The sequence below is a fragment of the Rhipicephalus sanguineus genome, chromosome 11 (assembly GCF_013339695.2).
Source record: "Rhipicephalus sanguineus isolate Rsan-2018 chromosome 11, BIME_Rsan_1.4, whole genome shotgun sequence".
In the NCBI taxonomy this organism is placed as follows: domain Eukaryota; kingdom Metazoa; phylum Arthropoda; class Arachnida; order Ixodida; family Ixodidae; genus Rhipicephalus; species Rhipicephalus sanguineus.
Window position 1 is genome coordinate 5277669 of NC_051186.1, and position 24665 is coordinate 5302333.

Consider the following 24665-nt stretch of genomic DNA (forward strand, 5'->3'; position numbering starts at 1 on the left):
AGACAGACAGTGGTCAGTGAAGAAGTCGAGAAGTCAGTCAAGGAGTGAGTCAGTCGGCCTGGTGATGGTGAAGTTATGCTACGTGTGGCTCCGTTAGCCAAAGAACACGTGTTTATGATGGTGTGCAGTTAGTCGATCGTCGATCTGGAAGAATCCGATGACGACACCGTGTGAGCCGTGACAAGTCACGACGACGGTCGAGATACGACGATCAACGCTGGAGCTGGCGTGAGTGTTTCCTTGAAGAGAAGCATTCCATTACCGTCCAAGTATTGTGGACTGGATACGCCATTGTTTATTCAGGACTTTAACTGTCGTTGAATAGTTGTAATGCATGCGATTGCATTTGTAGCGTGTGATCTGTTTGTTTAGCTCCCGTTGTGTAAACACCATCTGAATTATACTGTGAAGCTGTAACTGGTACTAGCCGAGTGTGCCTGTGTTTGTGATATTTGTATTGCCTTAACCGAGAATATATTTCGTTTTCGTTTGTGTTATCGACTCTCGGCTCTGACTCCGTCTTTGGACCACAACTGGCGTTCGCTGGCGCACCAAAGGACCAATCCTAAATTGTCCGCGCTTTCGTGGTGCGTTTTCGGAGGGCCTTGACGCCAGCCCTTAGAATCCGCCCGGCGATTGCCAACCCGATTAACGGGATTAGTGACAAAGACCATATGAAAGTTGCAAATATACGATGGAAGCGTTGCACGTAAGACCTAGCACAATGAATAAGCTGCAGCACATAGTAAAGCTTTGTTGCTAAAAAAGTATTACAAGCTTCGGCTCTCCCAAAAATTGAAAGGCGATATGGAACAAATGCCTGGGCCTGCCGTTCAATCAAAGGGACACGTTCTTTCCAATAGCGTGCACTGAATTTATACGCATCTAGTGGTACACCAAGGTACTTTGGTGGAATGCGAGTCCAGTTAACCCCTGCAAACTGGTTCGGCGTACTGCCCCATGAGCCAAACCATAATCCTAAACTTTTTGAGGAGTTTAAACGAACTCCAGAAACAATGCCAAATTTCCCAATTTCAGATATCACATTTTCAACACTTGGTTTATCGGTGCAAAGGATCGCCACATCATCTGCATAAGCTAATATTTTAACTTCATTGCCTAGTATACTGAATCCTCAGATACGACTCGATTGTATTATGCTGAAACACAGTGGTTCAAGATAAAGGGCAAACAAAAGTGGTGACATTGGGCACCCTTGCTTTACAGACGAGCCAATAGCAACTGGTCACCTTACGCCATGTGTTTATTGCTTCTTTAATACTATTTTATTAATGTCTCATGTACATCAATAATGGACACCATTTACAGTAATACATAATACTACAAGAACGTGTCAAGACGAAAAGAAAAAAAAAAAACTCCGACTGGCTTTCTTTAAAATTCCTTAACGTATGCCAGAGATTCAACCCTGGCGAGCCAGTCAGGAACAAAGTATTGTTGTTGGAGCACATCTATGTATTCAACAATGCTCTCGCGGAAAAGCACACGTGCAGGTCACCTGTCAGGGTCGCAGTGAAATCGGGCCATTCTCGCCCGCCATAAGCAGTGGAGGCCAAGAAGGATGGGATGCCTTTTCACCTAATTACGCCATGCGTCTTACGTTCTCGAGGATACTAACGGCAGAATACAAACGCACGCGGTGTTGGGTGAAACGCACGGGACGGCACACACGGTGACATTAAAATTAGAGAGTATAATACTTGGGGACCCAAGACACTGGGCCCCCAAGCTACGCTGGGCAGCCTGCTCTTGCGTTCGGATGATCAGCAGATTTTTAGAATTGTGCCAACGCAGGCTGCGTTGGGTCAAGCGCACGGAGCGCCACGCGTCACAAAATTTAAGATCATGCGAGACGCGGGCCATACTACGCTTGGCCCTCGCTGCGTCTGTTTCTTCTCGCTGGTGACCCAAGACGCTTTGGGGCCCCACGCTAGTTTTCGATTTTCGCGTCTTGGGTCAGCGCAAGCGCAAGAGCCCAAGAGTGGCTTAGGTTCTGCGCATGCGTCCTGGTGGCTGGCAAGCTTCTTGGGTCCCCAAGTTCCTTGGGGCCCCAATTCTCAAACTCTCTATTAATAGAGAGTTTGTGAACTCGATTGGTGGCTATTAATAGCCACCAGTCGGGATGAAGCCGTCCGCTGGAAACATTCCGCAAACACTGATAGGCGAAGGCAATAGGCACCGTACACTGACCAGAGGGAGCTGCGTTGCTCGCACTGGCCGATCCCAAGTTCGCTGTCATTGGCCGTTAGGGGCACGCAGAAAACAGACGCGCGAACGCGTCCCCCATGTATCCCGGCCGCAGTCCACCCACTCATTCAGAGAGGGAGACGCGCACATCGCGTTCCATTTTGAGCAACCCCGTCTCATTATTGCGTTTTTTGTCCGCTAGGTTTTGCGTTCTGGCGCTGCAGTCGCACTGGAAAACTCGACTGTACGGTGCCTATAGCAATTCGGGTACCGCATTAATACAATAGTTTGTGGGCTTTTTCGTGGAAAAGCCACGATGTGATTATGAGGCACGCCGTAGTGGAGGGGTCAGATTACGTAGACAGCCCGTGTTATTTAACCTGCACCTAACTCTAAGTACACGGGTCTTTATCGTTTAGCTTCCTTTGGAATGCGACTGCGGAATCGATCCCGCGACTTCCGTGTCGGCAACCCAGCCCAGTAATCACTATACCGCCGTGGCAGACGAGGTAAGCATTAACGAGGTGTAACAAACTTGCATGCAATTATGGCACCTATTAATGACAACAAGTGCGCAGTACATTTTTCTTTCTACATCGCTGAGAGACAGCAGAACTCTCGCAAAGGAACGCTTACACGGAGGCGTTTGAGGGCGCTACCATACAATGAAGGACACCGCAGCTTCCCACGGCCTGTCGTTCTTAGCCATGAAGGAAGCGCTTTATCGCCGCGTGAAAAGTGTGTCTCCTAACACCGAGATTTAAGATGCACATATAAGCCTAGCTGTGTAATATAAAGTATGGAATTTGCAAGCAGTATGTAGTATAGCACGAAAAAATGAGCAGGTGTTGCACACTTGTAAGAGTGAGAGGTGTTGGCTGCACTCATGTAAGACAAATGAGCATCGACGAGCAATCGTACAGTATGATCAGCATGTAATCGACCCACCGAACGCCTCGTGAGATCACTTCTATCTTTATAAGCCTTTTTCAAGGGTCTGCGTATTTTAGCAAAGTCCCACTACGAGTCTGTCAGGCAATACGGGCACCTACGTAGCTGCACTCCGGTGAAGCTGAGGCTGATGATGACTAATCACGGCCGAGCACTTTGTAATAGGTGGGAAGCTTTACACCGCTCGCTCGTTACGCAGTTCACATGGTTTGACGCCTGGTGAGGTTCCGCTCTTCTGCTACCCAATATTACATCTGTTAACATGATTCGCCGCCCGACATGACGCCTGCATAGCGTCTTTTTCCAGAGCAGTTTTAGGGGCGAAGCACTTCAGGGTCTAGGCTTGTCCGTTTTGTGGTGTCCGTGCTCATGGCACAGCACCGTGTAAAATCTCCTAAAGAAGGTTTAACAATAGACTAATATCAATCATAATTGTGACAGCATAATATAAAACTCCCAGAAACACAAACCCCTTAATACTAGTCGGCGATATCAACGTACACATTATGGACCTTAGGACCGAGCTTTGTCTTCGACACTTTCTGTCATTTTATGTCCCTCAATTTTCATTATATGGGGCAACGCTCGGGTAACATATGTGAGACGCAAAAAAAGGTTGAACAGTACAGTTATATCAATAATAATTGTGACAAAACAATATAAAACTCCTACAAGCACAAACACTTTTTTCCTTTCTACTGAATTTAAACAAACTAAAGATTTTCTACATACCTCCTGCCTCCACGTACAGGGCGATTTCCAGCCTTCTTATGCAAAATAATTCATGTGCAACGCACGTGCGCGTTCAACCTTCTCAGTAGGCACAATGAATCCATAACAAACTCTGTAGTTTTAAGACATTAAGCCACGCCATTTTGGTTCCATACGTAGTAATAAATGCTCCAAATACTGGGATCTGTGTGGCGGCATGGCTTATTTTCTAATACCGAATTACCTTTATTCAAAGGGTTGTGAGAACATTTCGCTCTGACTGAGCTGGAGTCTTTATGTTGGGAACCCTTAGACATACTGAAATATGTCTGATCATCATATGATGCAGCATCATATGTGTCTGATTATCCGACTATGAAGGGCAGTGAGAAACCGTCTTTTATGTTTTGCATGAAGGCATGAGGCCAATCGATGTTTATCAAACGCAGGTTTGTACTTACGTTGCTTTCGCAAATTTCGGGACGCCAAGTCGAGAACAATTGTCGCCCTGTCTATACAGAGGTACTTAGACCACGCCTTGTGCCGTAAATAAGCGCGCATCGAGCCATGGGCTCAACTTACTGGTGGCCGTCGCTTATTGAAATTGAAATTTTATTCTCCAACAAGAGCATGTTACCAGGAGGGCAAGTAAGAGCTGTTCGAACACCTCCCCCCCCCCGCACACAGGATAGCGAAGAAGCGTGCGGCTAAGTACTATCTAATAAGAGAAAAGTGTATTGATTCATAAAGTGGCTAATAAAAAAGGAGAATACAATGCAGGCATAAAAAAAAACACTAGTCGTCACATCACGTCATTATCACTAATATCACTTGTTTTTTTCCGATATGCCAGATATGTTAACGTTTTGTTCCTTTGTTATACGGTTTAGAAGTGTAAGGATTTGAGATTTTAACTTTTCATTTCCTTAATTTGTTCTGCATTTCGATATGTACCACACTACAGGTTAATAATAATAATATCTGGGGTTTAACGTCCCAAAACCACGATATGATTATGAGAGACGCCGTAGTGGAGGGCTCCGGAAATTTCGACCACCTGGGGTTCTTTAACGTGCACCTAAATCTAAGTACACGGGCCTCAGACATTTTCGCCTCCATCGAAAATGCAGCCGCCGCAGCCGGGATTTGATCCCGCGACCTTCGGGTCAGCAGTCGAGCGCCATAACCACTAGACCACCGTGGCGGGGCCACACTACAGGTTGACGTACTTTATAAGCAGGGAGGGTTTTTTAACCTCGCTATTCTTGCAATGGTATCATCATTTTTCAATAAACCGAACCTATATAGACGACCTAGTTTGTGATCGTGTATTGATGCAACCTAAACGATGCGGTGCGTTTAAATGAGCACTAAAAAAGTATAGCGCTAAAGAACGACCATAACAGGAAAAGTGCGTTGCCTGCTTACCTTTCCGTGTTCCTCGTTTTTAGTGCTATGGCCTTCGTGTTCACAGGTGGCTTTTGTCGGTTTATGCGGACTGCTGTGCAACCGCCAGTACTGTAAACTCGAACGTTCCGCCGCGTGACATCCACCGGCTTCGACTGACGCAAGCGCCCCCGAGCGTTGGACACAGCATGTTCGCAGCAGCTAACGATAGATGGAACGCGGGTAGATTTCAGTGGTAAATTTGTGTTTATCTTCTGCCTATGGATACACTCACTGCGAATACACTCACTTGGCAGGTTCGTTTTCGCCACGTTTCGCTCGCGGCTGCGTTCTCACGCGCGCCCATGTAATTCCTTGCCTTATGCTTATCTCGGCGATAGACCATTGCGTGCGACAGCTCACGCACCTTTCGAGTTTGAAATCACAGCTGGCGCTTGGGAGAATTGATACATTGGAAGAGCAGAGCATATGTTGGTTCATGGAGTTGGTAAAAGTTGTATTTCGTCAGTTTTTTTTTTTTTTTTTCAATATATAATTTCTCTCAAGCGCCAGCTGTGATTTAAAAGTCTAAAGGCGCGTGAGCTGTCGCACGCAATGGTTCATCTCCGAGATAAGCACACGGCAAGGAATTTTACAGGCGCAATTCAGAAGGCAGTTTCGCTCGCGGCTGCGTTCTGAATGACGCCTATAAAATTCGTTGCAGTGTACCTACCTCGGCGATGCACCATTGCGTGCGACAGCTCATGCACCTTTCGAGTTTGAAATTACAGCTGGCGGTGGAAAGAAATGATATGTTGGAAAAGCAGAGCATATGCAGATTCATTGCGTTTGTAAAAGTTGCGTTTCCTCTGTTCTTCGAATATATCATTCCTCTCAAGCGCCAGCTGTAATTTCAAACTCGAAAGTTGCGTGAGCTATCGCACGCAATGATTCATCGCCGAGATTAGCATACAGCAATGAATTTCACCCCCGCACGTGAGAGCACAGCCGCGAGCGAAACGTGGCAAAAAACGGACCTGCCAAGTGAGTGTATTCAACCCACCGGTCAGGCAGAAGAGAAACAGATTCGCCTGTGAAATCGACTGACGCTCCATCTGTCGTTAGCTGCTGCAAATATACCCTGTCCAACGCTTGGCAGCACCGGCGTCAGCAGAAAGCCGGTCGAAGCCACGGGACGGAGCGTGATCTCTACTACACAAGGCTACTATATGCCACACTATACAAGAATATGCTCGAAGCGGCTTTCGACTACAAGGCTATCCAAGGTTGTACTATACAAGTCTATGCTATGCTCTGCTAGCCTGCCTGGATGGCCGAGTGGTTTGGTCGCTCGCCCTGGAATCGAGGGTGAGCCGGTTGGAATCCCGCCTCATCAACAATTTTTTTTCGACAAGAATTTTTCTCTTTCTTTATATCTTTCTTTACGTTTCTCGGTTTCTTTCTGCCTTTCTCTCTTTCTTTCTTTCTTTCTTTCCTTCTTTCTTTCTCTTTCTTTCTTCCTCTTTCTTTCTTTCTTTATTTTTATCTCTCTGCACTCGTTCTGAGGGTTATTACAGGCCACGCCGTAGCGGTAAATGGTGGGATCTGACCAGATTTTGTGGCACATAGCCATTCACGATGATGACAGCTTTCGGGCACGACCACACACTTTACGCGGAGCTAGACCAGTTTCGCTGTTAAAAAGCTTGTGCAGTTCGCCCCGCTTTGTCACTGCATCAGCCCTGGCGGTAGCTGCCAACAAGAAGACAAGAAAGCGAATATAAAGCTTCAAAACTCAGCACGAACATTATGGCTGCCGGGCCACGCATTACGCCACAGAGGTCGTCACTGCTAAACAGTCTGAAAAAAGTCGATGCTGTCGATTACGTTGCGAGCATTTCATTGAGACCGTCCATGAAATACAATATGACACAGCAAAAATTTCACGCCTGTTAAGTATTTTGATGTAAAGTGCAACCTAAACTCATTGTGTTTTTATTTGTTTTAGATGGGGTACGCTGAGATGCGATATCGGTCCTCAAACCTCTCAAAGTTTCCCAGCACCGCGTAGTATCATGCGCCGTCTCCAGATCAAGCAAAACAGAGCGAAAGAAGTGTTTGTGAATATGTGCCTCCCCACGTATGAAATGATACGTGATGGATCAGATGTTCGAAAACAGAATTGATACGAGTCAAGGAAATTTGTTGGTTCCAGTAAATGTGATGGTCGGCTGTTCGTATTTTCTATTGTTTTACAGAGGCGAAATTGAAGTGCAGTGAAATAAAAACGAAAACCAGAGGAATAACGCAAACACACGCGACGAGTGGCGAATGCCACGTCAAACATATAATGGCGGAAATTCCAGCAGATACCACAAATTCTGGACATCGATTTCATGCGAAGCAGTCAGAGTGGCTGCCAACGCCGCATCCTTTTCTTTCTTCTTCTTCTATTTTTTTATTTTGCTTTGAGCCAAGCGTACAATGGCATCTGTCACAACACGTGCACCAGGAATGACCGGGAAAAAAAACACAAGAAAAGCAGACCGGGCAAAATGAGCAAGAACACGAAAGGGTAATCATGCCGCCGCGCCAAACTGAAGTGCATGAGCTGTTTTTTTAGGGAAGGTAAAACAGGGTTCACCGACACCACTGTACTTTTTATCCGTTTTTTTTCTATACCGGCCCTTACTATGGCACGTGGCATGGCGGATGCCATTTTATGGCTTCATTTAGGCCAATAAATATTTGAGATTGCAGTTAGCGTTCGTTTTGTCTATTTTTGCTCTCTTCTGGCGTCGTTTTCGTCGCGCTCGGCTTTAATTATACAAGCATGCCAACTAGTCGAGATTTCCACTTTACAGAGGCAACGTATTCGTGCTATAGGGCCGCAGCTTGAAACAGAGAGTGGATAATTGACCAGTTTGAGCATAGAAATTGCATTAGCCACTCTTCGTGACAATGAACTGTATTCTGTTTTCCATACAGTGTTGAAAAGACAGAGCAGGGTGATTACTGTGTACGTGTGGATATGTTTAGTCATGGCATGTGATTTTATGAGCTACCGGACTGGTCGTATCGCAGGTACTCGAGGACTTCGTGCACTCCTCTAAACCAAGGCGGCTATTCTAGGCTTCATTTACGCTGCTCATTCGTATAATTATCTCCTTTCGGCACTGAATTTCAGGGTCGTGAGAGATTCACAGTGATGTATTTAGCATGAAACGCGCTCGAAATGCTCTTGAAGCCATCGGCCCGATCTCGAAGGCTGTTGTCTTGGTGGTGGACTAAATGCAGAAGGTAAGGGTGTCGACGTGTTAAGTTTTTTAGCCACACCCCCATCTTTCCTCCTCGTGCATAAAAATTTACACTTGAGACCTACATTTGGCAGCTCTAGGTTTTCGCAGTGTGTCGAGTTAGTGTCTCTTGTGGTTTATTGCCTATACCTAAAATTCACATGGTCTTCTGCCATAGGCAACCAGCGTACCTGATGCCAAGTTCTTTGCCTTCTACGTGCCTCTTCACTATTTTCATATGACCATGGCACACGCCTTTTATTTGACGGCCTATTAGCTTGAGAGTTGCACTGCAATTTATCTTCAAACTTAGGAAGAGTAAAATGGGTGACAGCATGCCTATTATAAAGTCAATAGGGGGCTTTACATTATTTGCGCTTGAAAAATTCGTCCAAACTGCAGATTATACTTCTAAGGCATTAGAGAAATTTTGGCAGCAGATTTTCGCTTATAGTACACAAAGTCGTGAGAAGGGCGCTAGCGTTAGGGATATTACGACTAAATTTGCGCAGCTCTATATATTATGGGCACTACTATGAAATGGTGGCTCTGTTGTATATAGAAGGCATGCATTCGAAGAATAAAGCAACTGTTGAGCTAGCCAGCCTCTCGCATGGCATAGAAAATCTCCGCAATAGGTGCTGCACGCGTGGAAATCGCCAACCATTCTAAGAATCCAGCAGCATTCAAGGACCAACATATGTTGGTCCTTGAATGATATTCTATGGAGTCAGTAATTTGGCGGCAGCCGCAAAGGGGTGCCGTAGCTCTATTCTGGAGCAATGAGACCCGAACTAAACGACACGAAGGCGCCTTTCGAAGTTTCATGGGCCTAGGCGGTAGACAATTGTCAACATAAATAGCTGCACCACCGCACGAATGGTCCATGTCGCCACAGTCTGCGAAAATGTGCATCGTAATAAATTTTACTTGTGTTTTTGATAAATGCGTGTCGTAAACATTCACCACTTTTAGAATATACTAAATGAGTAGTTCTCAGGCATCGTCGAGTTTCATTTGAAGTACTGAGATTTTCCAGTGCAGCATTTGCGCCTCAATTTTGCAAATGTTTTCTCCTGTGTATTTAAAGGCTGTAGACTAGCTTAAGATTGTTTTTGAAATCCCACTGGGGAACTGTCATGCGAAGTTTGTTTTATAGGCTTTCTAAAGAGCTGCGCAGCTCTTTTAGGTATGAGGTGCCCGCAAACTATGGGCATCTATGTAGGCATATCCGTAAGGAAAATCCCTAAAACCGCAGGCCCTGAAGCACGTGAGCTCTTGCTACTGATGGTGAAGCACAACTCCCTGGCTCAGCTGAGAGGATGCGGGCGCGCCCGCCTGCCCATGACGCTTTGTCCGAGTGGTAGCCAAACCCAACTCTCGCCTAAACGCGATATCTAGGTTCTATCCCAATGCAAAGGCGTTTCCAAGCCTTTGTGAACCAAATGCTTCCTATGAACTTCATTGAAATGATGTTTTTCTTTCAGGACAGACAATACTAGAAATATTGCACACGTCCTCCCTTGCAGTTTGCAATGGATGTGCTCGAAGCACATTTCGCAGAATTTAGTAAGCGTCGGCAACTCTGTGAGTCATGTGGAAACTTCTGACAGTTGGAACATCGGCGATGTTTATGTATACATGGTTGTCCTCGGCTTTTGGTGCATCAGGTGTCGAGAGTTTGTGGAGGTACGCAGCAGGAAAACGTCAAAAATTCGCAGGTGTTTCAATTTCTCACATTGTTTTAAATGGCTGCACATTGAGTTCACCTTAAACCTCCCGTCGATAAAGAACTTCAGATAGCCTGGTAGGTAGCTTATAATCGCCAGATACAAAGCCGGCACTGTTCCATGACATGAATTCGGACAGACTGAAGGGATGCCTGGAAGATGAATGCTTTCAGGTTTCCAAAACGGAGCTTGTGGCCTGCCTGGTCAATGTTTTCCCTCATCGTATTTCTAGCCATGTAGCCGGGTCCCATAGCATGCGGCAAGGCCACGAGGAACGTTGACGATGCATGACACGAAATCTTGGAAAACGTTCTTAGATTCTGTTCTGTAACGCAAATGTTTCGTTAGCGGGCCCTCCATTTATATAGAGCGATTGAGTAGTGGGCGAGGAAGATAACAAATCAAACTGTGCTTCGTTCGCTGTAATGGCAGCCACCCACTGTTGAGTCAAACATAAGGACGGCTCTGCTGAAATGAAGATGCCACCGTTGCGCTGCTGCTATAACAACATTCGATGTGCCCGAGTTTGGCTAGCCAGACGAGGTTACTCCTCGCTGTCTGGAAACATGGAAGTCAATGGTGGAATGGGAAAGAGAAAAATGACGATTTCAGGAGGAGAATAGAAAAACTTATCCCACTTCCAGTGCGAAATCTGCAGAAACAGCCGCGCTGCGGTTCTCCTGTGTTTCCCTCGTAATTTTCTGTCATGTTTTGTGATTTTGTGTGGGTGTACATGCCTACGTTGCTTGTAGACTACAGATACATGGGAAAGGACGTGTGGCAACTCCTGCCACACCCGTAGCTGCTTCGATAATTTAGGCCCTATTTACGCTCCAACCGCCCTTCCCCTTTTCGCTGCGTGGTTACCGCGTTGTCCGCGACCGCGGCAGTCACGCCATCTCTGGGTGTATCTGGGAACCGCAACGTGACAAAGGACGCGGACACTCATCTGTTGTCAGGCCCAGCCCTAGCACAGCTACACTCTTAAAAGGCAACTACCAATGCCCCTGGGGGATTCCGTCAACGTGAAGCCGAATCTAAAGGATTGTGTTGCCTCCGCCACCGTGCTTCAAAGGGCCAAGCAGACGGCTCTGACTCCACACACAGGTTCCACTGTTCTTCAAGTACGGCTCAGCGATGCCGAGCTTTGCGTGGGAAGAGGTGTATTTTCCCCATTAGCTGCGGTCCACGGTTACGCTGCTCAGCAAACGCCTCCCGAAGTAAATGCCCCAGCGTAGGGGCCGGAAATATACCGACACCTTATCTGCAAGACTTTAACCGTCGTATCAACAGATGCCGCTTCTTCTGAGTAGCCTTGTTCGATGCAACTTGCCAGTGATTACATTTGTCATTTATCTCCTACAGGTTTCAACTGTAGGCCAGGTACTCCGCCTACAAAATTGTTTCTCGATGATATCTCGCCTTACGGAACGCACAGTGAACCATTGCTTAGAACATATCACATCATGCATTTATCCAACATGTACCATCATCGTCTTTTACAGTTGTACAAATCACAGATTGAACACGGCATATTAATTTTATCTGAAGTCGCTAACCTCCACACCAACATTCTCTACTACCATACAAGGCACCACGATTATTGGTCTGTGCCTCACCACGTACTAACTAAACTATGGTTATCAAACTCTAAACTACACCTTGCCTTCTCTGCTTAACAAGTTTGGCTTATCTCACACCTCTATCCGCGAAATTTCTTATATTTCTCTTCGGAACTTTTTTCGTCAATGTGTGCATCGCCCCGCCGCTATACTTTTTTTTTTGTTGTTGTGTGTATAACTTGCACTGAATGTATCCTCAAATATGCTGTATTTGTATCTTTGCCCATTTTATTATGCACCGTGTTTTTGTAGTATTTTTCTAGTATCTTCTTCTGGGTTTTTCTTGCGATGCCATTAGCATGTGTTTCTGTTCTGTGCATACCGCAATACCGATGTATACGTGGGGGAAGGAAGAATTGTCAAGCCGCGATTCAGTTGCTTTTTTCTCTTCTCCTCAGCCATGTATTTGTGTATGCATGTCCGGAATAAAGACTCAGACTCAGACCAATAATAGCCATGGGAGACCCCGTAAGTATTCGTGACAGTCGCTCCCTTTGTGGTACATAAGGTAACCTGTTATTATCTCGGTAGTAAATACTTTCCTTCATAAAATACTTTGTTTTCTTTCACCTTCAGAAGAGCGATTTATTTTCTTCAGTTATTTGGTGAATGTCTAGGGGTAAGGCAGACAGCTTCTGTATACGTCGCCAGAATATGGATTAGAGTCGTAAGCCTCTCATGTAAGATCACTCGAGCTGGATTTCGTGCTACTATACATTCCTTAGCTTCCTTGCCTGTTGGTTTATTTAGGTGACATACACAAAGCAAAAAAAGAAAAACGAAAAAAAAAAACTAGCGCTCGTCTTGTCTTCATGTTTTCCCTTTTGTGGGGGTTTCTAATTTGGGCTACTGCATTATTGGGCGTTCCAGCAACTAACTAACCATCATTACCGCTTTGAGTCGTCCGTACTGAAGCCATACGACAAACGCATCCCGAATGAGGCGCCGCTGCTGCGTCATAGGAATCCTTCACGTGCCGTGCTAGCTACATCGACAACGATGCGCGTGCTTTCATCCATGAGCTTAAGAATTACTTCGGTTTCCTGAAATGGGGAGCGCAGCCACGTGTGCTAAGATATAGAACTAGAAAAAGGCTTCCGTTCCGTTCAGAACTTTCTTTGCATACGCTCGCACGGCAACGAGGCAGCTGCTAGTGTGGCCCACATAGCATGCACCACACCTTAAAAGAATTCTGTAAACGAAGCCCCGCGAGCATTCCACATGATGGCTGGGATGCCACACGTCGCACAACGCTTATTGTTTATTGATAGGGCTGCTTTTCTTCGATAGTCTACAAAACTCGTATGTTGTAGAGTGTAACTACAAGCGCGCCAACCCACTCATCAACTCACCGATTTTATTAGGCTTGGTAAGCGGGTTGGACTACGTACATTTTGTTATGCGCATAGTTCTATCTCAGTGCGTAATGCGACGACGCTCAAAACTCTTTCAAACCAGCCCGTGCTTACACTACTAATACATCAAACGACAAAAGACACCTGTTAGGTGAGCCCTTTGCCGGAATTCCCAGCGGTAATGGCCGGAAGTCCGCCAGTTCAGCTAGATGCGTGCTTTCTTGCGGCACATGGCGCGTTCTAAGCACCTTTATATAGGCAGAGCGGTATATGCCCGAGTGAACGTGCCGGTGTCCTGAAATTTTCAACAGCAAAGTAAGTACACCCCTGTGTTTGTAGGCGTCTATTGAATCCATTTAAAATTCAAAACACGTTTCGTGGTTCCCTTCTTAGAGGTTGGGTCAGAGAGATGCAGTATAAGATTATCCTCAGGCATTTTGTCGGTATGTGGTTGGGTTCCTAACCTAAAGGCTTCAGCTGACCCGCCGCGGTGGTCTTGTGGTTATGGTGCTCGACTGCAGCACCGCTGGTCGCGGTACGGAGACCTGGACGCGGCGGCATCATTTTCGATGGAGGCGAGAAAGTGCTTCAGGCCCGTGTGCTTACATTTAGGTGCACGTTTAGGAACCCCATGTGGTCGAGACTTCCGGAGCCATGTACTACGACGTCTCTCATAATCGTATCGTGGTTTTGGGACGTTAAATGCCAACAATTATTAAAGACTCCAGCTCCGTCACAACATTATGTTTAAAGAACTCTTGCAGTAGCAGCTAATTCTGTGTTAGAGTAGAGCCTTTCCTCCGCACAGAGGCCCGCATTATGAACATTTATTATTCCATATGGAATCAAAATGGTGTGGCTCGATTTATTCCAACTGCGGGGTTACATCTGAAAAATTCTGGATTCATTGTGCCTACTGAAAAAATTTAACACGCGTCTAATCATTGTAGATGACGTGTTTTGCTTTACCTATATTCGACGCTTGAGCTATGACCGAAAATTTTGCAGGATATTGAAACGCAATGGAAAAGAAATATGGCCGATCCCTACGTCATAAGAATCGGTATAATGTGAAAGTTAAATGCTTCTTCAGAGGAGTAGATGACTGCTTATTTTACATTGACTTATGAGGGCTTGAACAAACCTAGTGGCGTATGGCACTGTTTGATACTGATGCACCCACTTTGACGCCTGGTGCCGAATCTCCATCGCGAGAGCTAGCATCCATGATCGTGATGAAACTTTTGTGGTAGCTGAAATAGTTTGTATACACTTGGACAGAGCATATAACTAATCCCGTGGGCATCCAGTAGGTCACAAGTATGTTTGATCAATAAACTAGATGAAAATTCAAAAGAGGGCCGGTAGGTTTGTCTTAAGTAGGTATGGAAGGAAATTACAGTTGTACATATATGAAAAGAAGAGTTAAACTGGAAATCACTGTGTCTCGCCGTAAAAAAAAGTAGCCCTTCAAGCTCTTACACGAGGTATTTAATTTAAAAAAAACGCAATTCACAGTGATATTTACATAAGACAGCCAAATTGTATATCTGAACGCATTTATCACAAATACAAATTAAGACCGTGCCAGGCCAAGACGAACCTGTACGTATCCCAAGTACAAAATAAGGTCATGCCAGGCCAAGCCAGACCTGTGGCAAATTCTCTTTTGTTAAAGCCATTAATCGTTGGTACAGACTGAAGACTGAACTAGTGTGCAGTGTGAATAAAAAAGTTTTAACAGCGAAGCACACCTTAAGATAGCCCTAAGATATTAGACCCTATCTCGAAAAATAAGTGGGTTTGTGGCACAGAAATGGGGTAAATCCCACTACTCAACACTGGTCCACTAAAAAAAAAAATAAGGCAACAGTTAGCCCAACATTAGAGAGCGGGAAAGGCAATAGCGGCTACAAGAAGACCCCAAAGCTATGTAAGGCCTACGCCAATGACAACGTGCCCATAGATATCTGAGAGGTTTGAACGCTTGGTTTCGACGCGAGTTTGTCTCTGGTTGGACATCCATGTCGTGTCTGTGATTTTGTAAGAGGTGCGAACGCTTGGTTTTAGCGCGAGTTTCTGTCTCAGGAGTTGTGACATTTGTGTCGTGTCGGTGACTGTGTGTGCTCTATTTGTAAATCTCTGCGCTTAGCGTCACCTAGCTAAGGCCTATAAACAACCTAGAAGCAACCAGAAGCAATCTAGAAACAACCAGCGCGGCTTAGTGCTTAGTGCAAGCTTCGCCTTTTTTTTTTTTTTCAGATTTGTAACCCACCTGCTGTATCCACTCTAGGCAAAGCGGGGAAATGTAGTAATAAAGAATAAACAACAAGAACATAATAAACACTGGTACTCGATATGCACTCGTTAAGAGAGTCGTCATTTGAGTAGAAGAACGGCAAGGTGCGCTCTCCCAATTTAGAGGACCTACGTATCTGCTCATGTATACACTACCACTGAGCCCTTCGGTAATGCGAGAGGCTGAGCTCGAAGCTTCAGCCGTGAACGCGGGAAGGCGTTTCACATCCCGCTGCCATGTCTCATCTCCACCAAAGCACTTACTTGCGTGACATTCACCCTTCAACGTCGTTTCCTTTCTGCAGCACATAACGCAGCACTTTTCTTGGTCGGTGCCAGTACACCCGAAGCGATAGGCTGCGGAGAAACACCAATGGTGCATGTGGAAGTTTCCTGCAATATTGCGCCTACAGCATACGCTGCGCCGAGACTACCCCAGCACTCTCTCGCGAAGCTCGTTAGTGTCATGATGCAATACTTCGCTTCACCCCTCCTAGACGGCGACGCCTTCCCACCATTCAAGAGCACTGCGAGAGGTAGAAGGCGTGAGAGATACAAGGCCCGTTCGTGAAGCGCCGTGCATATGTGCCGATAGTGCAGTGTGTAAAGCGCCCGGCACCTATCACGGACGAACAGTGGTTGTAGGTTCTACGTCCGGTGTGGACGAGTTTTTCTTCGATAGCTTTTCTTTTAATTATGTTAGTCTGCATTTTACCGACGTCATTTCCGTGACGGAAATGATGTGAGTCAAGTCCTGGTGGGCCCCGCATCGAAAACTTTCGAGTTAAAAAACAATGATTACCTTATTATCGACAAATATTAAAGGATGTCTGCAGCATTCAGGAATAATTTGACGTACATGAGCCAGAACTAGGGCGCTTTTTTTTTTCTTTTTAAAAGGCCCCTAGACAACTCTGAGTTCAAAGACGAGGGAGTGGTTTCGTTCTCGCCTTCACTGCCCTTGTTACAGGTGATATCTCCTCGTCACTTATTTCTTCATAAATCACGCATAAAATGTTAGCTGTAAGCGTGCAACCTATCAGGATTTTCGACTTGTCGGCTACATACTGTTAACTACGCTTGCGTAATCGGAAACATACAAAATGGAGTGAAATTAGTTGATCGCGCACCATGGGCGGCTGCATGGCAAAGCAGTGTACGAGACAATTCACAACAGATATTTCTCGTATATGGACCAATCGAGAGTATGCACCCTAATGATGTCACGTTAATCGCCGTTTGGCGTCACGAAGTCCGCCAAAAGACGAGAAAGTCCAAGGGAGAATAGAGAGTTTCAGAATTAGGGACCCAAGACACTGGGACCCCAAGCTGCGTTGGGTTGGCTGCTCTTGCTTTTGGAGGATTAGCAGAGTTTGAGAATTGGGTTAAACGCAGGCTGCGTTGGGTCAAACACACGGGGCGCCACACGTGGCGAAGTTAAATTATGCACGACGCGGGCCATACTGCGTCGTGCTCCGCACTGCATCTGCAATGTCTCGTTCGCGACCCAAGACGTCTTGGGGACCGCGCTGGTTTTCGATTTTTGGGTCTTTGGTCAACGCGAGCGCAAGACACCAAGAGTCGTTTGGGTTCTGCGCATGCGCTCTGGCGGCTCGAAAATTTCTTGGATCCCCAAGCCACAATTGAGGCCCCAATTCTCACTATCTAAGAACGCGCTGGTTTCTTTTTCTTTTGTACTTTCAGAAGCTGTTTTGGGGCCCTTTAAAGAGACAGGGCGTGCAAATACGGACACAAGAGAGTAGTCAAGACACCACAAACGCCGCTAACAACTGAAAAATCACACCCACAGAGAAGTTTAATCCATACTGGTAACAACAGTCCAGGTGAGTCAACTGCTCCGGGTAACAAAAATTACTTTAGCGCCACAGCGGCGGGAAAGAATGTAGACACGAATACTTATCTGCGCATTCCCAGGCAAGAGGCAATGCCTCTCAATCCGGCACGCGTGGTGGTCTACGTGAGAGATAGCTGTTGCCTCTCCCGACTTCTCTCTTGTATCCATGTTTGCACGCCCTCTCCCTTTAACATGAATACCTACCAACTAACTCAGCTATGAGTTATTCTGAGTTTTTCATTGTCTTTACTTCTATGTTTATTTATCGATTAACTCGAGTAAAAATGAAAAGAAAAAGTGTACTAACGCATCGATATATTTATCTATTCTGAGTATACAAGGTCCACGACTCCGAGAATATGCTATCGAGCGAGTTGGGTCGTTGCCCTTAAACGCTGGAGGACGCCGCAGAATTTAGGTCACACAATACTCGTGAGACTACTCGAGGAACGAAAGATACGGCAACTTCCGGGGAGCTACTCTCGATGTGTCCATCTAATGGAGATGGCAGAGTGCATTCAGTTACGAAAAAGCGGCGAGCCGTAACGTCATCGTGCTCTTGACCACATCGGCGCACCGAACCAGCCAGCACATTCCCAGAGTAAGAAGCGGACGAAATTACAGAAACAGGACACCTAAACAAACTTGACAAGGCTGATGTGCATATAAACGTGTCCCAAATGTTTGACAGAAATGCAGGGAATGCATGCCGGCCTTCACAGGTGTGTTAGACGGGCGGCCTCATTAAACCTAATTCGATGGCTAACGCGATCAGATTTCATGCCCGGCATCCAAATGTGCGCTCAAAAGCGGATCTCTGGGGGCTGCGATCGTTGCTTTGAAGCCCATTCCGTCCCTCTCATATGTGTACAGTGTTGCGAACTCTTCGTAACGTCAAAGTGACGTTGCAGAAAAAAAATACGGAAACAGAGGGCGTGCTGCTCGCCGAGCTCCAGCCAATCAGCGGCGGCCGAAGTGAACCATTCAATAATTGGACACATCGGGAAGAGCTCCCCGGGTGAAGTGATGTATTTTATATCCACATTCACCGTTCGGATTAAAAGAATAGGGAACCGGCGCCGCGCCGCAATTTTTTTGCGGCGGCGGCGTGACCACTGCTGTACTGTACCACTGCATATTAAAGTTCCGTGATATGCGAAAAAAGCAGTTCATATTCAAAGGTTCAAGTCTAACTAAATTTTGAAATGCGCTTTACAAGTTTCATTAGCATGACAGTACAACTGGGTTCATGTTTGTATGTTCGTCGCCTGTCTTTAGTGTAGCACCCATAATATTAGGAGTTCATAGAGCGCACTGAGAGCTAAGGCTTTCGTCTCACTGTGAAAGGAAAACGGGTGCCAGAAAAAGTAGATTTGAGACTATTAGGAGACCGCTTATGCAGCATTAACAAATTCACATTTACTATTGTAAAGGGCAAACAATTAGAGCGAGGGGTGTGCGAATATTCGTGGAATATTACATTCCAAATATTCGTATTCGATTCGAAAATCGTGTATTCGAAAAGTTTCGAATATTCGAGAACTTCGAATATTCGAAAAAATTCGAATATGCGATTCGATTATCATGCATAAAATAACTCGTCTTCCACATTTCTGCTGCGTTCGTGTAGCTGAAAACGTCGCCGAGAGGAGCGATACACATCGTAAGTACACGGAGGCACGATATCTGCCTGCGACGAGCGCACCAATACGTATGATTTATTGCTGGTGCATCTCCGACGTGCAGCGCTGTTGGCGATCATGTAACCGTACATTTTCAATATTATGCGGCCGTAACGTGCAGATCTACCACTCGTTCACTACGCAGGACCACTTCTGAAGAAAGACAGTGACCCATGTGACTGGTGGCGGACTGTAGGCACCTTCAGATACCCCACTCTGGCAAAGCTTTGCCCCATGTAACTCCCTATACCAGCCACTTCTGTTCCAAGCGAGCGTGCCTTTTCAGTGGCAGGGGGGGGGGTGTCTCTGTTAGAAGGGAGCGCCTGCTGCCTAATCATGTGGAGCAACTCATATTTCTTCATGTTATGTATTCATTACTTTCATTGTGCCGTGATAATTGCTTGTGTTGTGATGTGCATTGTGCTAGCCTGGACATTGTGTTCTGGAGATAGCAGTGTATGTTGTGTTGCCAGTCAGGCTGTTAATGTTTTCTCTTTTTTTTTCAAATAGCTACATGTTAAATAAATTATTGTTACTGTGGAGGCATTTTTCCTTTGATATTCGATATTCGATTCGATATTCGAAGGTGGATATTCGTATTCGATTCGTATTCGAAAAACTTGATATTCGCACACCCCTAATTAGAGCACATTTTCAAGAAACGTGTTTTGCTGGTTTCGATTAGCTTTTCGTTCAAGAACGGGTGACAGAGGATTTAGCGTATGTTTCCCCGCCAGACCAGTCATCAGCATTTTTATATTCCGTCGATTACCACGTGGCGAAATAATACTAAACTTATATCTGCAACGCCCATATCTGCATCGATAATCTTTTTCCCCCCTCTCTTTTTCTTTTTCCTTTTCTTGCTTTCCTTTTTTTTGTAACATCTCTCTTCTATCATATCTTTATCCCCCTTACCCCTTCCCCCAGCACCGGGTAGCCAGCCGGTCTAAGAATTGGCTAGCCTCCCTGTCTTTCCGCTTGTTTCTTCTTCCTTCCTTCCTTTGTATCGAAATAACGCTTGAGTGACTGCGAGCACTTGTGCACATTTTAGCATATCGCAGCCAAACATTACTTTCCTCTGAGTTAAAATTACTCTGAGTACTTATAAATCATAGCGTGTTTTACAGAGGAACGCCGCTTCACACGGCGTCGTCGTGCTTTCCTGAGTTCGACATTTGCCCGCTCATACATAACGAGTATACTTCGATACATTCGGTTGATGTTCGTGGACCGATCTGACGAATAATTCGTGTGTGACGGTATAAGCACAGGAAGACCAGTGCCGAGATCGATCATTGAACTTAAAACGCAGGGCTGTAGTGTTTTTTACATTTATACTTTAAATGGTGCCGGAAATCCCTTCATGCACGCGCGCTCAGAGACAGGAAACTGGGTCGCTGCAAGCGGATGCTTTTCACCGAACCTCCTCCAGGCGGCATCTGTGATTACGCCTCCACTTGCACCGTTGCCTAGGTCGCGTGTGCTGGATGCGCTCGAAATATTCGACACTGGAGCAAGACGGAGCCTGAGCAAAAATAGAAAACAAGCAAACGCAACCATCTGCATGGGTAACTGATAGGGGTGTGCGAATATTCGAAAATTTCGAATAACGAATCGAATAGCATACTATTCGATTCGGTACTCGAATCGAATAATACATACTCGAAATACCGAATATTTTTCGAATAGTTTTCGAATAATTAGCGCCGACGGGAGAATCCCAAAACAATGAAATTTTGGAACAGTTAAAGGCCATTTTTCTTCTTTTAATCACTAAATTACCAGTATGCATGCAGCCCAAGCTTTTACGAAACTACCGACGCTATATTGATTACCGGATGAAGGCGTTTTTTTAATGAAAGCTCCACACTCACTCAGTTTTTACTATGCTGCAGCTGCATCGTATTAATCAGTTCCTGACTTCATCTTGTAAAAACTGAAGGTGCACCTGCATTCAGCTTCATGAATAGCAATAGATGCAAGGGTTGTGTTTGCGTAAATTGTTCTTGCAGATACAGCTTTCAACACCGATGTCTACATGCCTTCAGTGCCGAGGACCATGTTGCGATGGCAGGTTTATGTTTCATTACCGCCTTAGCTGTATGCGTAGTCTTCGGTTCAAAGTTGTTTAGATATTATGTCTCGGTTTTATTTAAAAGCAGGCGACAAAGTATCTGCCGTCACTGCTATATTTCAACCTGCAGTTACAAAATATTTCGAAGGCTCGGGTCGCTGCTGCGTACGAGCTTACCTCAGTTTTCATAACTGTGGTATTTTGAGTCTGTTAAAAGTAAGCGTAATGCTCTTTGGTGAAAGTTTGTGAATATTTTTTTCAAAAAAAAAATGTTGTGTAGTTCTAGTACCGTTTTGAGAATGGTTGTCTTACTATTCGAAAACTATTCTAAGAGTATTCGATTGGTATTCGTATTCGATTCGGTGTCATCACTATTCGATTCGTATTCGATTCGGTTCCGAAATTCACTATTCGCACAGCCCTAGTAACTGAACCAGAACGTCGTGGCTGCATTTTCACCCTCTAGCGAAACCTTGGAAAATGAAACGTCAAAACTTTTTAACTGCTTTTCATTGCTTTCTCTGGAGCAATCCATCCATCTGTTAACTGCCCTTGTCACACAAGTAAGCAGCCTCTTTGCTCAACTGAAAACGAAAGTTATCTTTCGCGTAGGTCCCCACGCGTGCCTGATTGATAGGTTCGCCTATTGCATGGGCATGCGCAGATTAGTTTTCGTGCCGTCTTTCTTTTCCGCCGCTGTGCATCTATTCAGTTGCTAGTCGGCGTTTGCGGTGTCCTGACTTCTTTCTTGTGTCCGTGTTTGCACGCCCTGTTTTTTTAGAATTAAAACGCACACGTGCATCTTGTGATATTAGTAGCTGTGGCGTCACTTCTAATGGTTGTCACCATGCAACGTCGACAGGCAGTCACGTCAGTAATTCACTTGTGGAGGAAAGAAATGGGTCTCCTATATGTAGTTATCCGTCAAGAAGCGCTTCTTTGCTGAGCGATAACGTTTAGTCAGACTGGCATGTGAACTGCAGTGACAACCTCTTAAAAAAAAAACAAACGCCAGGCCTGCGCGGAAAGCGCAGCACAGTCACAGCGAAAGCTAGAAGAGTGGTATTTCTAGAGCCCGTTATAAACTCTCTTGTAGCTACTAATACATGTACACCAGCAACGTACCTACTACACCACAAATCATAATTTTTGTGAAGTTGGGAAGCACCCACCACGACATCATTCGTCATTCTTCCGAAAAACGAGCTACCACATGTAAGGTATTACGCGCAGTTTGTTGAGGCGACGGTTGATGACGATGAAGAATAATGGTTGAGCCATTTGTAATGGGTTGGAAGCTCTAAACGACCCACAATTCACATCGTGTGACGCCCGGTCGTTATTTTACTCTCCCGCCACGCTATATAACATAGGTCAACATGAGAAAGAGAGAGACAGGGAAAGGACTTTATTGAGACCCTGAGGAAATGCATCATGGGAGCCTTATGGGCTTCCTTGGCAACCTATAGAAGTGCACTTGCGAGGAACTCACTCCGCTATAAATGATCATAATTTTTTGAAGTAGGGAAGCAGCCACCATTTAATTTTTCGTCATTCTGCAGAGAATCGTGGTACCCGCTAAACACCTTTAAGGCATTCTGTGCACTTTGATGCTGCGGCTGATGACGATGAAGAATTATGGGAGAGCCCTTTGTAATGGGTTGGAAGCATTCAACAACCCACTCGTTGCGCAATTCGCATTGTATAACGCCTGTTTACAAAATTCGCATTTTGTGACGCTTGGTTGTAATTTTACTCTTCTATCACGCTACATAACATGTGTTAATGTGGTTCCTTCGCGACATGAAGCCTGCATACGGTCTTTTTGCAACGTAGTTTCAAGCACAAAAAAAAAAAAAAAACCGGCATGGCTCCGAGGTAGAACACTGGGCTCCCACGCTGAGGGCCCATGTTCGAACCTCGTTCCATCCTGGAAATTTTTTCTTATTTCGTTTTTTTCTTATTTCGAGCGATAGTGGTTACGGACACCGGCGGCGGCGGCGGCGGAAAACTACGGCGCCAAAAACGGCCGCTGAAATGATCTCATAACAGCTTTAGCTGTAAAAAATCGCACGGTGTCTTGTGCATTTGACTAAGGCAACACGAAGGCCAAAGCCATTTTCATCTTATTCTCACTCGAATGGAATGATTCCCCCCTTCAACAAAAGCTTTGTGCGCCCAACGGATACTTCCACTGCCTCCGGGACCAGGCCCATTGGAAGTTGTGCACTTCACGTAGTTGTGCAGTGTCTCCGAGATCGGTCTACCTTTGATCAAGCGGGGATGTCCTACTGCCACGCGCGCTTCTTTTCTTGTTTTTATGTAACTAGTTCGTTGCACGCGTAGCCGCTGCGTTGCGTAACTCGCGCCCCCTTGTTGCGAAGCTTCCTGATTATGTTAGAATATTCTTACAGGCTTGAGCGTACTAACGCCAACAGTTGAGGTTATTCTAAAACTAACGTGGCCACCAGCGATAAGGCTCGAATGTTCGATGCCGCATGTGCGAATGCCGACGCGCCTTACTGCTGAACAGATTATGGACGGCCGACACTGTTCACCGCTATCAGTGTAAGCGTGGATCGCTTGTAGTTTTCCTTCTTGTTTACCAGGCACCAGTTAGCCGAAATAAACGGTTTGATCTGGAACCCGCCGACTGTTGCCTTCACCAACGTCACCACTACGTGACGATATGATCGCGTCATCATGTGTCGTCGCGTCATGTGACACCATAGTGATGTCATGATGAGGTCACAAATTTTAGTGTCTTGTGATGGCATGGTGACGTCTTGACGCTAATTTCTTGCATTCCTAATGTATACGCCGACGGTCACGTTTCGCGTTTGATGTGGCATTTAAGGCTCTCGACTTAAAAATGTGATTTCAATTTAATATCTGCTTTTACAGTAAGCAAAGCGCGGCGAAGTTTCCTAAGCGAAGTTTTGATTTGCTCAGCTAATTTTCTTTTATTGCTTCTGACTATTCTGCTGGCTACCTCAGTGTATTCTCGCGCCGTGCGCTAAAGTCTTTTAAAGTCTTCGAGTTTCCTTGGGCGCATGTCTACATCTTTACTTGTATGCACTGACCCTATCTATGGCATATTTAAAAAATTGTAGCGCGCACAAAAGACTGGGATACACACGTCTTTTGTGCGCGCTACAAACTTTTAAACATAAATTCATAGTAACTCGCCCATCTATCAGTTTTACTGCCTATCCATGCCACATTATTTTACTGCCTCGATACAGAGTAGACACGCATTTTCTCAATCTACTCAACTGAGGCCGAGTAATCTAGGCTGTTGTCAAGACAGTCATAATGTACAGGTGCATTCACGAGAATGCTAGAAATAACTTGGCAAGACTAAGAAATCTCCCAGTGCGCCTGCGGATGCCCTCATTTGCAATTAACGCGTCGTTGTAAATCGCTGTTGAGGAAATTGTACTGTGCGCTCCTACAAAGTTCGAAAAATGACCTCTTAAGTGCGGAGCATTTTA

General features: G+C 45.5%; 1 protein-coding gene across 1 annotated transcript in view; it reads right to left on the bottom strand.

Moving 5' to 3' along the window:
• The window catches only part of LOC119374372 (probable 4-coumarate--CoA ligase 2), a 70967-nt gene that overhangs the window by 31525 nt on the left and 14777 nt on the right, over window positions 1-24665 (bottom strand). The gene's annotated exons all lie outside the window — the stretch shown is intronic.